Source organism: Oncorhynchus masou, chromosome 33 (genome assembly GCF_036934945.1).
Source record: "Oncorhynchus masou masou isolate Uvic2021 chromosome 33, UVic_Omas_1.1, whole genome shotgun sequence".
Taxonomy (NCBI): domain Eukaryota; kingdom Metazoa; phylum Chordata; class Actinopteri; order Salmoniformes; family Salmonidae; genus Oncorhynchus; species Oncorhynchus masou.
This window is the reverse complement of record NC_088244.1, coordinates 18,268,732-18,275,487: the sequence shown is the minus strand read 5'-3', so window position 1 is coordinate 18,275,487 and position 6,756 is coordinate 18,268,732. Positions and strand designations below refer to the sequence as shown.

Sequence of the window (6,756 nt, the reverse complement as noted above, 5' to 3'; positions counted from 1 at the left end):
ATACTTTGGTGCGAAAAGTGCAAATCAATCCCAGAACAACAACAAAGGACCCTGTGAAGATGCTGGAGGAAACAAGTACAAAGTATCTATATCCACAGTAAAACGAGTCCTATATCGACATAACCTGACAGGCCGCTCAGCAAAGAAGAAGCCACTACTCCAAAACCGCCATAAAAAAGCCAGACTATGGTTTGCAACTGCACATGAGGATGAAGATCGTACTTCTAGGAGAAATATCCTTTGGTCTGATGAAACAAATATAGAACTGTTTGGCCATAATGACCATCGTTATGTTTGGAGGAAAAAGGGGGAGGCTTGCAAGCTGAAGAACACCATCCCAACCATGATGCACGGGGGTGGCAGCATCATGTTGTGGGGGTGCTTCGCTGCAAGAGGGACTGGTGCACTTCACAAAATAGATGGCATCATGAGATAGGAATATTATGTGGATATATTGAAGCAACATCTCAAGACATCAGTCAGGAAGTTAAAGCTTGGTCGCAAATGGTTCTTCCATATGGACAATGACCCCAAGTACACTGCCAAAGTTGTGGCAAAATGGCTTAAGGACAACAAAGTCAAGGTATTGGAGTGGCCATCACAACGCCCTGACCTCAATCCCATAGAACATTTGTGGGCAGAACTGAAAAAGCATGTTCGAGCAAGGAGGCCTACAAACCTGACTCAGTTACACCAGCTCTGTCAGGAGGAATGTGCCAAAATTCACCCAACTTATTGTAGGAAGCTTGTGGAAGGCTACCCGAAACGTTTGACCCAAGTTAAACAATTTAAAGGCAATGCTACCAAATACTAATTGAGCGTATGTAAACTTCTGACCCACTGGGAATGTGATTAAATAAATTAAAGCTGAAATAAAACAATCATTCTCTCTACTATTATTCTGACATGTCACATTCTTAAAATAAAGTGGTGATCCTAACTGACCTTAAACAGGGAATTTTTACTAGGATTAAATGTCAGGAATTGTGAAAAACTGAGTTTAAATGTATTTGGCTAAGGTGTATGTAATCTTCCGACTTCAACTGTAAATAGTTATCGTTCTCTCAATCTGTGAACACACACAACCTCTTTTATTACTGCGCACTTACCCTGACTTTTTATTGTTTTCTGGCTTACTTTCCACAATTTCCTCCTTCTGCTGCACCTGACTGTCTTTCTCCTCCTTCGCTTGATTATTGTAGTGTCTGATATCTAGATGTCCAGGTTGTTAAAGGTGTACATACGGTCTCTTATACTTCCGCCTCATAAACATAATCTTGTTTCCTAACTACGTTTCAGTTATAGTTTCACAAACATATTCCCTTTACATAATTCAACTCTATTTATCATCAAGTCCGCATCATCACCCACCTGTTGGGCCTCTCCTGCCTCTCCCTGGAGGAGCTTCCTGCCGGCTGCTGTCAGGTGGGTGATGGGGGCCAGACGGGAGCTGTGGTGGAAATGGAGGTTCTCTGGCTGTGATGCTGTACTAACTAGCGAAGAAAGGCTGGTCCGGGCAGACAGTGACATCTGGACTGTTCTCCTTCCATGGAGGTCCTGGAGAATGTTGTTGATCATGATGTCCCACAGAATCCCTATCTTGTCCAGTATCTCCTCAATATGTCTCTGATAGACCAACTCCAAGCCTTAAAGCAGGCCCTAAACATCTTCTGGTCCTGGGCTTCCCTATTCCTGTTCTACTCAAAGTCGTTCTTCTCGCTCAATATGGGGCGGCAGGGTAGCCTAGTGGTTAGAGCGTTGGACTAGTAACCGAAAGGTTGCAAGTTCAAACCCCCGAGCTGACAAGGTACAAATCTGTCGTTCTGCCCCTGAACAGGCAGTTAACCCACTGTTCCTAGGCCGTCATTGAAAATAAGAATTTGTTCTTAACTGACTTGCCTAGTAAAATAAAAAATTAAATATCAGCCATCATCAAGCACATCTGCACCTCAACGTGATCAAGACAAAGGAGATGATTGTGGACTACAGGAAAAGGAGGGCCGAGCACGCCCTCATTCACATTGACTGTAGTGGAGCAGGTTTAGAGCTTCAAGTTCCTTGGTGTCCACATCACCAATGAACTATCCAAACACACCAAAACAGTTGTGAAAATGGCACGACAAAGCCTATTCCCCCTCAGGAGACTGAAGAGATTTGGCATTGTTCCTCAGATCCTCAAGTTCTACAGCTGCACCATCGAGCTGAATCACTGCCTGCTATGGCATCTGCTCAGCCTCCGACCACAAGGCACTACAGAGGGTAGTGCACACAAATGGTCAAAGATTCCAGCCACCCTAGTCATAGATTCTCTGCTACCAGCAAGCGATACCGGAGCACCAACTCTAGGTCCAAACGGCTTCTTAATAGCTTCTACCCCCAATCCATAAGACTAAACAGCTAGGCTGCTGGGGTTTTCATGCTCAACTGTTTCCCATGTGCATAGCCACGGGACGTAGGGGTGCTGCAGGACCCCCTGATGATTCTGAAAAATAGCAGTGATTACAGCCTTGAGTATTCTTGGGTATGACGCTACAAGCTTGGCACACCTGTATTTTGGGAGTTTCTCCCATTCTTCCTGCAGATCATCTAAAGCTCTGTGAGGTTGGATGGTTAGCGGCGCTTCACAGCTGTTTTCAGTTCTTTCCAAAACTTAAGTGGTCTCAATACTTTCCGAATGCACTGTATGACTTTGGATGTTTCCGTGAGGCTTACGTGCCTTTTCTATGAAATGATGTGCAACAGATTTTAAGATCATGTTGAAAGAGAAAGGGTTTGACTTTGTGGCTGTGTTAACTAGTGACAACCCTACACCTGGCCATGGAGCAAATTAAAATAGGGGGAGCAAACAAAGCAAATTATCATAATCCATTGGATAATTTGTCAAGTTTCAAAAAATGTTTAGCTGTCAGGAGAGATGGACCAATGAATTATAGGCCTACTCGTGAATAAACATTCCATAAACTGCAGGTGGCAGGAAATCGCCAACCTTGGCTTTATACTGTTCAAACACCAGTGTGAATCCTTTCTGTTTTTTGCCAACTCATAGAAGTAGAAAATGTACTACCTCAATATAGAGATAGCCTCAATGGCCCTGCCCATGCTCTCACCAACGCCGTAAGGATACGATGTCTAAGTTCATGGTCTTTCCCCACCTCTTCCAGTCCTACTAGTGTACGTTGGTAGTTGGCAACAACTTCCTGGATCTCTCTCTCACTATGAGGCAGCGAGCGAGGATCTACTCTCTGTTGATTGGCTGGGTGGAGTACAATGGGGCTGTTGGGGGCCACCACGGGTTCAGGTAGAAGGTGTCATTACGACCTTTAGCACTCAGTGGACAGAGAGAGAAGGAAAGGGAGGTTAGTATTATGTGACAAATTGAAAAAAATGTTTTAGTGTTTAAACTGCCATTAATCGGTATAACATTTTTATCATAAAAATCCATGTGAAAATCATATTGCGTGGTATGACTGCTAGGGGCAATGAAGTTCTACCGCTATCATACAGTAGGCTTGGGCAATTGCTTTGTGGCTGCTCAAATGAGTAGGTGAAATTTTGTCCCTAAGACAACCGTTCATTCACGTTTACTCTGATGATCCTCTGCGGCATTTGTGACTCATAACAAAAAATGAACTTAGCCAAGTAATCAATATTCTTTTCACTATATTCTCTTTTCCCTCCTTGGAGCTGTATTAGCAAACAAAAATACTCGTCAGCACGCCCAACCTAGAACATTTCCCTGCAGCCATGCCCGTGTGTATCAAGAATAGTCCACCACACAAAGGACATCCAGCCAACTTGACACATCTGAGGGTGGCAATGGCTTCAACATGGGCTAGTATCTCAGGGCTCTATGGGGGGGTGATTCATGCCAGAATTAAGCCACGTGAAGCTACTGATACCTCACCTAGTCACCTAACGTCTTCCTAGCTCCATAAAATAACACCATGAATTAACATGGATTGTCAAAGGAGACAAGTTTGTTTCAAAGGAGTCAAACTGCCAACTCGTTCACGTCACATGACACGTACACGTCATGTAAACGTAGTGTTCATGTGGTGTTCACATTGCTAATGTGTGTTTGCATGTAAGTTTATTATGAAGTTATGTCTACATGTGTTACGTGTTAGTTTAAGTGTCTGTTTAGTTCATATATTTCATTTGTCGATTTAGCTAAAATAGGCCTATCACCGCAATGCTAAAATGATTAGGCTCGTTGATATGGCAGCCACCATTACTGTGTAGATATGCCTATTTCTTGCATCAATACAAACCCCAAGGGCTTCTTGGTAGCCTAGTGGTTCGACTGTTAGGTCAGTAACTGAAAGGTTGCAAGATCAAAGCTGACAAGGTAAACTTTTTTTTGTCATTTTGCCCGAGCAAGGCAGTTAACCAACTATTCCCAAGGAGCCGAATGTTGGATTTCAATTAAGAGAGGTTGGGTTAAATGTATTTTTTATTGGTCTTGTCAATGTTGAGTGATCACACATGCCTCAGCACACATAGGTTACTTTGCCTGCTTGCAAATGTGTGCTAAAAGTGGGGATGCTTCATAGTATTTCTGATTATCTTAACTCACCACCATCAATTCATTTTATTTTTCACAGATATCCATGGAACCACGACTGCAATATAGGCCTACACTCAAATAAAAAGGTGCTATCTACAAACTAACATGATTCTTCCACTGTCCCCATGGGAGAACCCTTTTTGGTTCCTGGTAGAACCCCTTCTGTCTCTAAGTAGAACCCTTTTGGGCTCCATTCCACAGAAGGTTCTACCTGGAACCAGAAGGTTTTCTCCTTTGGTGACAGCCAAAGAACCCTGTTGGAACCCTTTTCTCAAAGAGTATACTCAACAAGTTTTGCCTGTTAAGTTAACACCATTTGAATCTGTACTCAAACATCTGCCTGGTATTCAAGATAACATGCAACATAGCACCACCACCTTTGAAGGTTTTTGTCAACCTCTGCTCACACTTAAATCACAGTGCTCCAAGAACCTCCACTAGGGTAGTATCCTGTAGTATCCTCAAACGGTCAAAAAGGAGACATGAGGCACCACACACTCATTTTAGATCCCAATGGGTCTTTATTTTCATACTGTATGCTCTCACTCTCATTACTGTCTCCTTTGCCGTCTTCTCAAGTCTTTACTTGGAACTCCATCCATACACACACACACACATACTATAGCATCTTGCTTACATTTCTCACATTTTAGGCATCCAGCTGGGGCCTTGGATGGATCATGTTACACTGAGATGGGCACAGGGGTATATGTACAGTCATTTTTAGTGTGGTGGCAAAGTAGTTGAACAGGAGAAGATGATGTGGTTACTTGTGGAGGGAGAACATTGAGGGTGGTGGGTTGAGCACCTGCAGTGAAGCTGATTGGTTCACATCTTGACTAAAAGAGAGGTTTAAAAATTCACATCTTGGCTCAAAGAAAGAGATTTAGAAGTTAGTTTAACATTGCCATATTTCAACAGCTGAAAAGCCATCATTAACATACTCCCAGAGATAGCAAGACATTCAGTATTCACTGAATGAAGTAGCCTACCCATCCCCATTTACAATTGTATTCATCAGTGAAATAAATAATACTATAACACATTCAATTACATTATTAATGTAGACTACTCCTGTATCTACTTGGTACAATAACATAATCATTGAATGACATAGCGTACCCATCCACATTTACAATTGAATTGATCAATTAGATAAATAATCATAGCACAGACAGTTACATTGTTGTAAAATAGGCTACTACTGTATCCACACTATATTAGGATACCATCTACCCTGTCCCTGCTGAAGAAAAGCAGGCCCAAACCATGATGCTGCCACCACCATGTTTGACAGTGGGTATGATGTGTTCAGGGTGATAAGCTGTGTTGCTTTTACGCCAAACATAACGTTTTGCATTGTTGCCAAAAAGTAAAATTTTGGTTTCATCTGACCAGAGCACCTTCTTCCACAGGGACAGGGAAGATGGTTAAAATTGATGGGAAGATGGATGGAGCCAAATACAGGACCATTCTGGAAGAAAACCTGATGGAGTCTGCAAAAGACCTGAGACTGGGACGGAGATTTGTCTTCCAACAAGACAATGATCCAAAACATAAAGCAAAATCTACAATGGAATGGTTCAAAAATAAACATATCCAGGTGTTAGAATGGCCAAGTCAAAGTCCAGACCTGAATCCAATCGAGAATCTGTGGAAAGAACTGAAAACTGCTGTTCACAAATGCTCTCCATCCAACCTCACTGAGCTCGAGCTGTTTTGCAAGGAGGAATGGGAAAAAATTTCAGTCTCTCGATGTGCAAAACTGATAGAGACATACCCCAAGCGACTTACAGCTGTAATCGCAGCAAAAGGTGGCGCTACAAAGTATTAACTTAAGGGGGCTGAATAATTTTGCACGCCCAATTTTTCAGTTTTTGATTTGTTAAAAAAGTTTGAAATATCCAATAAATGTCGTTCCACTTCATGATTGTGTCCCACTTGTTGTTGATTCTTCACAAAAAAATACAGTTTTATATCTTTATGTTTGAAGCCTGAAATGTGGCAAAAGGTCGCAAAGTTCAAGGGGGCCAAATACTTTCGCAAGGCACTGTAGCTCTCAAATACCGTGCCAGTCTCTCACTCTATGAATGTTCACTTCAATCCGGATTCCTTGGGACGTCCTTACCCTAAACTAACACTAACTTTAACCAATTTACATTTATACATGATAGAGGTATGGACATCCC

The 6,756-nt window shown here is 42.4% G+C and overlaps 1 long non-coding RNA gene across 1 annotated transcript; it reads left to right on the top strand.

Annotated features, from left to right (window-relative positions):
* The first annotated feature begins 3,270 nt into the window (after positions 1-3,270).
* LOC135527526 (uncharacterized) lies at positions 3,271-6,441 on the top strand. Its single transcript, XR_010453446.1, has 3 exons — positions 3,271-3,356; positions 4,605-4,653; positions 5,983-6,441. It is a non-coding gene; the product is annotated as an uncharacterized LOC135527526 (long non-coding RNA).
* Positions 6,442-6,756: the final 315 nt, after the last annotated feature.